The sequence below is a fragment of the Myodes glareolus genome, chromosome 14 (genome assembly GCF_982192425.1).
Source record: "Myodes glareolus chromosome 14, mMyoGla1.1, whole genome shotgun sequence".
NCBI classification, from domain to species: domain Eukaryota; kingdom Metazoa; phylum Chordata; class Mammalia; order Rodentia; family Cricetidae; genus Myodes; species Myodes glareolus.
The window spans coordinates 22,771,577-22,779,466 of NC_142039.1; positions in this window are offsets into that span (position 1 = coordinate 22,771,577).

Sequence of the window (7,890 nt, forward strand, 5' to 3'; positions counted from 1 at the left end):
ACTAAGCTATTCCCTATGCTTTCCTGCCTCTGAAGCAATAGGCATCCATTTGAGTTTAGAAAAACCATAATTTGTTTGCATACCTTTTTAGAATTCTGGGGGGGAGGGGAATATAAGATGATACATATTCAACTGTTTGTCCAAGGACTGGGAACTCCAACTGTGAGAAGGGGTTTGTTTTGATTTGATTTTGTTGATACCGTCTGATTAGATTTAACTGTCAACTTAGAACCTAGAGTCATCTGAGAGGATCGCCTCCACTAAGGAATTGCTTAGATCAAGCTGCCCTGGGTCACGCCTGTGAGGGATTGTCTTGATTATTAATTGATGTTGAAGGGCCCAACCCACTGTGGGTGGCACCATCTCTAGGCAGCCGGCAACTATATAAGAAAATTAAGTACAAGCCAACCTGTGAGCCAGCAAGCAAGCAACATTCTCCAGGGCTCCTGCTGTCTTTTTTTGGCTATAACGTGGGTTCCTTAATTCAAGTCAATAATGTGTAGAATAGCAAGCAGGTCTACCTTCAAGTTCCAGCCTTTAGTCCCTACCTTGACATCCCTTAGTGATGGGCTGTGGCCTGGGAGTGTAAGTCAAAGAAAACCTTTCCTCACTTAAGAAACTCTGTCAGAGGATTTTATCACAGCAACAGACAGAAACTAGAAATGACAGCCAAGGATATTTTTACAGCTCTAAACCAAGAAAAAGTACGTGTGTGTGTGTGCGTGCGTGCATGCGTGTGTGTGTATGTGTGTGTGTGTGTGTCTGTGTGTGTGTGTTCACAAATGAAATTGAACATGATTGCAATCCCCACCATCACCCAGTGATTGTTTTAGGCAGTCCCTTTACTTTTCAAGCAGGTTCTAACAAACTTGAGTAGAACGACATCTGTCAGCATGTGATATATTTTGACCATGATCTTTGACCCCTTGTCAAATTGGAAATATGCCAGGTTTCTCTACTCCAAATATTTCTTGATTATATTTATATGGTTATTTATCAGTTAATAAATTTATACCTGTATGGGATTTTTAGATTCTTATACTATTTTGTGGATTGTAACCTGCTGTAACAAATCCTACAGCCTTTAAGTTACCCGCCCACTTGGGCATGGCCTCTTATACTATAAATGATGATGCAAAGTGTGTGTTCTCTCTCTCTCTCTCTCTCTCTCTCTCTCTCTCTCTCTCTCTCTCTCTCTCTGGCTGCTGGATTTGGCTGCTGTTCCCTGTTCAAGCAGAAGACTGTGATCTGTGAGTCTACCCCTAAATAAATAACCCTTTATTATACTCAATTCTGAACTAGTGTGGGATTTCTTTTTAGCGTCCATCTTCAGTAACTCTTACGATCATCAAGTTCATCCGCAAGGAGTTCATTTCCATCCCCCAGTGACTGCCTAGCCAGTTGTTCTGACCTCTGCAGACTGCTTTTCTTGTACACACAAATATGTGATATATTTTTATTTAAAAATTAGCAGTGTGGGGACTGGAGAGACGGCTCAATGGGTAAAAGCGCTTGCTCTGCATGCGTAAGGACACAAGTTTGAGTCCCCAGAAAACATGTTTTAAAAAATCAAAACCAAACAAACAACACCCTCCCCAGAAGGCAAGCTCAGTGATGCGTACCTGTAACCCCTTCAGCAGAGATGGTGACAGGTGGATCCCAAGACCTTCCTGGACAGCCAGACTAATCTAAACGGTGAGCTCCTAATTCAGTGACGAACTGTCTCAAGGCAGTAAGGCATAAAAGATATAGAAAAACATCCTGATCTGGCCTCCACGTGCTTGTACACATGTAGGCATGCACATGCACACAGGCGTGCACACACAATTAGGCACAGCAAGAGATTAAAAAGCTATAGATTTTAGCGACTTCAACATACCGTTTCTTTCCTTACCTTATTAAGAACTTCAACCTTTCTGCTTAAAGGAAACACCTTGCAGATTCTTTGGCATATCCTTTGGTTAGAGTTAGGAGTTAAGGTTGGGGTTAGAGTTAGCGTTTAGGGTTAGGATTAGGATCAGGGGTTAGGGTTAGGTTTAGGGTTAGCACTAGGGTTGGGGTGTAGGGTTAGGGTTAGGATTTGTGGTTAGCAATAGGGACTAGGGTTAGGATAAAGGCATAGGGTTAGTTTTCAGGGTTAGGATCAAGGTATAGGGTTAGTGTTCAGGGTTAGGGTCAGGGTTAGGGTGAGTGTGCAGGGTTAGGGTCAAGGTATAGGGTTAGTGTTCAGGGTTAGGGTCAAGGTATAGGGTTAGTGTGCTTTGTTAGGGTCAAGTTATAGGGTAGTGTTCAGGGTTAGGGTCAAGGTATAGGGTTAGTGTGCAGGGTTAATGTTAGTGTTAGTGTGCAGGGTTAGGGTTAAGGTTAGGGTGTAGTGTTAGATTAAATTATCATCACCATTGCTTTTGAGCTTGAGGTTCTTTATTAACTAAGATAGGAGTTACTGGAACATCAGCACTTCCTGAGTGAAACTGAAATGATAGCTGATGTCTCCTGAGTGACTAATGGGGAGCCGGCCTATACACTATATATGCACTGTTAAATAAAAACCTCATGTCCCAGGAAGGAAACGTAAGTTTTAATCTTGTTTCTCTGATTGGTAAACAATGTAAAACCTAGATTATTTTATTTTCGGAATTTTCCATTTAATATTTTCTTGTCATGTGAACCTCAAATAGCTGAAATGCTGGCATGGATTGGTATGTGGGGTTACTATGCTCACACTCGTACACACTCACCTGTTCACGTCCACATTCAAACACACTCTGCTGCTCCACAGCCCACCCTCCTCATACTTTAACCCTCCCTTTCATCCTAACATACACACACAATATCACATGCAATATCACACACACACACACACACACACACACACACACACACACACACACGTGTGCACATACTCTTGATCTGAAAAACACAACTGACTGCAATAAAAAACAAATTTCCTTTTTTTGGTGCGTGTGTTTGTGCATGTCTGTTGAGGGTGCATGTTCACGAAGATGCTAGTGTGCGCCTTCACTTTTGAGACCAGAAGTCCCTCTCAGGGGCCACTCCCCAGAAGCTGTTCACCTTGCTGTTTGAGACAGGATTATTCGTTGGCCCAGAGCTCACTCATTGGCTCACTGGCCAGTGCCAGAGAGAGCTGGCCCTCTCTACCTCTGAAGCACTGAGATACAATCACTACCATTGCCTGCTTCTTCTTACCTTAGATCCAGGGATCAAACTCTGGTCCTCATGTTTCACTGACTGAGCTGTCAAAACGCAGATTTTCTATAGGACAAAAGGTGTCGTTTTTAAGAAATTTGCCATCGTGCTATAAACAATTCCTGTTCATGCAAGCTGTATTAGTTAAAATCAGTGGGTTGAAGAAACATAATAAACCAGGAAGAGGGTTCATTAGGATAAGGAGGGGATTCAACAGACAGAAGGGGTAAGGAGGTGAGAGGGTAATGGAGGTGTAGCCAACAAACAATTTATATGTGTGTGAACGTGGGACTGATGGAGCATGTGATCAAACCGGACTCTCTGAATGTGGCTGGCAATGAAGGCTGACTGAGAGCCAAGGACAATGACACTGGTTTTGATTCTACTGCATGGACTGGCTTTGTGGGAGTGTGGTTTGTTTGGATGCTCACCTTCCTAGACCTGGATGGAGTGGGAAGGACCTTGGACTTCCCACGGGGCAGGGAACCCTGACTGCTGTTAGGACTGAAGATGGAGGGGCAGGGGGGAGGGGGAGGGAAAAACGAGGTGGGGAGAAGGTGGAAATTTTTAATAAATAAAAAAGAATAAAAATAATTAAATGAGCTCTAAAAGGAGGACAGACCAGCCAGCCTATAATGTCTGACTACTGAAAACTTATGCATAGTGTGATGGTTATTTTTTAAATTTATTTCTAAATATATGTTAGAGGGGCAAAAGTTTGTATGTGAGTTGCCCTCAGAGGGCAGAAGAGGGTGTCAGGTCCCTAAAGCTGGAGTTATACGTGGTTGTGAGCTGTGCCTGGGTGATGGGAAGTGGGATCCTCTGCAAGATCAGGACACAATCTTAAGTGTTGGTCCATGTCCAGGCCCTAACTAAGCTGGTTAATTTGGATTGACAACTTGATACAATGTTGAACCCCTTGGTGTGATAGTTTGAATGTAATTGGCCCCATAATTTCACAGAGAGTGCCACTACTAGGAGGTGTGACTTTGCTGAAGTGGGTATGGCCTTGTTGGAGGAAGTGTGTCACTGTGTGTGGGGGTGGGGGTGGGGAGGGCTTTGAGGTTTCCTATGCTCAGGACACCACCCAGTGTCTCAGTGGACTTCCTGTTGACTGCAAGATGTAGTACTCTCACCTCCAGCACCACATCTGCCTGCATGCCGCCATGCTCCCTTTATGACGATAATAGAGTAAACCTCTGAAACTGTAAGCAAGCCACCCCAATTAAATGTTTTCCTTTGAAAGAGTTGCCGTGGGCACAGTGTCTCTTCACAGCAATAGAAACCCTAACTGAAAGACCCGGGAAGGGAATCGCAATGAGGAGTTTCCTAGATTAGGTTGGGCTGGGGTCTTTCCTGTAAGGGATTGTCTTGCCCAGGTTAACTGAGGTGGGAAGTTCGGCCCTGCATACCTGAATATGGCAGAACCATTTCAAGAGCCAGACCTGATGTGAGTGATTAGGAGAGAGGGAGCTAAGCGACAGCACCGCTGAGACTCTCTCCTAGGTGACTGCAGAGTGTGGCGAGTCGGTAATACAAAGTAACCACCAGTTTCTTTCGCCACTGTGGTGGAGGCTTCTCTAGAAAGAGCGGGAAACATAACGAGCCAGCTTGTCACTTCCTGGGCTCTAGTGTGACAATTGCCGTTCTTTACCTTTTTTCATTTAAAAATGGCATTGCCGGGTTTTCATTCCAACCAGGGCAATTGCTTCCAGGGAAGAAATATGCAAGTTTAATTTTAGTGTCCCCCTCCCAGAGTGGGCAACTTAGTATTATTTGACTGCCAAATTCTGTAACTACAAGTCAGAATATGGGTCCCCATACTTGGGAGGCTGAGGTAACAGAAAAGTCGGAAGTCAGGGCCACTGAGGGCTGCAGAGTGAAACTGTCTCAGAGGAAAAAACATACATTCACACAGTGTGCAAATTCATCCTTTCAGAGATAGAAAAGGAAGTTGTTTTTAGTGGCCTGGATTTTTGCTAACAAACTACTTTAGAACGTATTTCTGAATTTAAAAAAATTAATTTTAGTTTGATATAGACATGGGAAGCTACTTCCAATTTGGACAAATTAACTCCAAGCCAAAGACGTTTCTAAAATACTGTGCATTTTATGTTGGTTTGATTACTTTAATAAAATGTTAATGTGTATGAGTGTTTTGCCAGTATGTGTGTCTATGTCCCATGTGTGTGGATGCCTGGTGCCCTGGGGGTCAAGAAGGGACTCAGAGCCACTGAGCCTGGAGAGACAGACAGTTGTGAACCTCCATGTGGGTGCTGGGAGTCAAACCCAGGACCTCCGCAAGAGCAACCAGTGTTCTGAACCACTAAGCCATCTCTCCAGGTCCCACTGTTCATGTTAAACCTACGTGATGTTTTTGATGCTGTTTGCGAACAAACCTCAGGAACTTTCAAAGGAAGTTCTTTTTCCAAAAAAAAAAAAAAAAAAAAAAAAAAAAAAAAAAAAAAAAAAAAAAAAAAAAAGTTGCTCTTTTTCTTCACTTCCAGAAATAAAAGCATAATTTGTTGCTGGCAAGGTTAGGTATGGATGACCAAGTTGCCATCTGAGATGAGAGTGCGGCAGCTGGTGGCACTGTTTGAGAAGGCTGTGGAACCTTCAGAACGTAGCCTCTCTAAAGAAAGTGGATCACCTCAGGTGGGTCTTGCGGTTCCAAGGTGGTTCCCCAGCCTTGCCCTGCTTCCTAGCGTGACATGATGTAGCGAGTCACCTCACACTGGGCCTTCCACGCCCTTCCCACTGTGATGGGCTCTATCCCTTCTTAAAATGGGACTGAAAATAAATGATCCCTTAAGCTGCTTTTGACAAGAACTGTGTGCATACGCTCTTCTTTCCTGAATATTTTTCTTTTTAGACTTCCGCTTTTAATTGAGTATAGCAATCAAAAGGGTTGAGGTCAGTATTTAATATATATTATGCATATATAGTACATATTGCATAAATATGTACAATGTCTCTTACTTCTACCACAATTCCCTACTGCCAACACCCCGCACCCATAATGTGTTTCCCTTCTAGCTTCATGTGAAATTTAGATTTTTTTTTATGCCTATTTGCAAAGTTAGATCTGAAAACTGTTTCTCAGTCATCAGAATCTATGGACACTACTTTTTTAATCAATCAATCCCCTGCCCTTTTTGGTTTTCACAGCCTGGTATCTTTTGCCTCTTCTTCAAATGTTCTCTTATGTCATAAACCTTGCCATGGAGATTTATCAGGTTACAGAGGCCTGGTCTCAAATCCTCACACTGCACACACAGCTGTTGACCTAGCAACTCTACTTAGGAAAAAATAATTGTGTGTGAGGAGAAAGTATTGCTGAGGTCAATATTCGTGCTTGCTGTGGGCAGGGGGTGAGGGACTGGCTATATAGCCGTGGCTTGAGCTCACTTTGAAACCCGAGCTGATCTGAACCCTTCAGTCTTCCTGCCTCAGCCTCCTGAGGGCTGGGAGTACAGGTCTATACCACCATGCCCAACTCATTCCTCCTTTTCTTTATTTGTTTATGAAATGAGAAATTATTGGTCCCCCAATCATGTTCCAGATATTGGGAAAAGAAAAATCAAGTAGCAGGCCTTAGCTATTGCCACTCTAGCAGGAGAAGCAGAGACTTTCACTGCTTAGAATAAGGTATACTTAGTATAAGGTATGCCTAAATTAGTGTCATCTGCGACAGAGTGTCAGACACCCTAGGTCCTCCAGGCTGCTATCACAGTACAGAGTTGATTCTGTGGTTACCAGTAATCTCCTGTGATAGCCAACAAGGTCAGCAGTAACCTGGGAGTGAGCGGGGGCTCAGGATCCAGAATGGCAGTGATAAAGCCCTGGACCCTGGCCTGTGTTCCACAGTTATCTGAAGTTCAAAAGGAGCCATGTGGGCCTTGGTGTGAGAACAGGCAGAGCCCTCCCTTCCCCCTGCCTTGGTTCCAAACAGTGGTCTACCGAGACTGTGCCCGGCCTCGTTTGGACTAGGGCGCTCTTTGTAAATCCCTTAGGGTTGTGAGACGTGTGACGCCCCCTCCACCCCACCTCTGAGTGTCTATTATCTGTAGGACTGCTAGAAGTTGGATGCTGTGGCTCAGAGGAGAACACCCTCTCCAGGCATGGGAGAGACTGGGACACAAGGACAAGCCACAGGACAGACTGGGAGCTGTCCAGTCTGTGCTTGGCATCCTTACCCAGCATAGTGGGAACAGAGGAATAAAATATAAAGTGAAAGAGGACTGATAGAGGAATAGGAGGAGAGAGGGGGCGGGGACTAAGGTTGTGTTAAAAGCGGTTGATCTCCTGGGCTGGTGGCTCAGGATCACAGAGTTTAACCTGGCACTAAAGAGACAGCTATAGCAAGAGTAGCTGATGCCTCTCGTCGGCACTCCTTGCTGCTTCTTTTGGTTCCGGAAAAAAAAAAGTCAAACCATTCTAGATGAGGAAATGCAAGCTCAAATTCTTATCTCCACGTCGTTGATATTGAATACAGTGTTTCCCACACATTAGGTGTAAGGGAGGGAAGGAAGGGAGGAAAAGATGGAAGGAAGGAGGGAGGGAGAGAGAGTCAATAAAGCTCAGCTTCTTTGTAGCTTCTGGGTTCTTTTCCTAACTAACAGCAGCAGTGCAGCGCACGTGCTTTATATCGTATAGACACATTATGAACATTTACTTACGTGC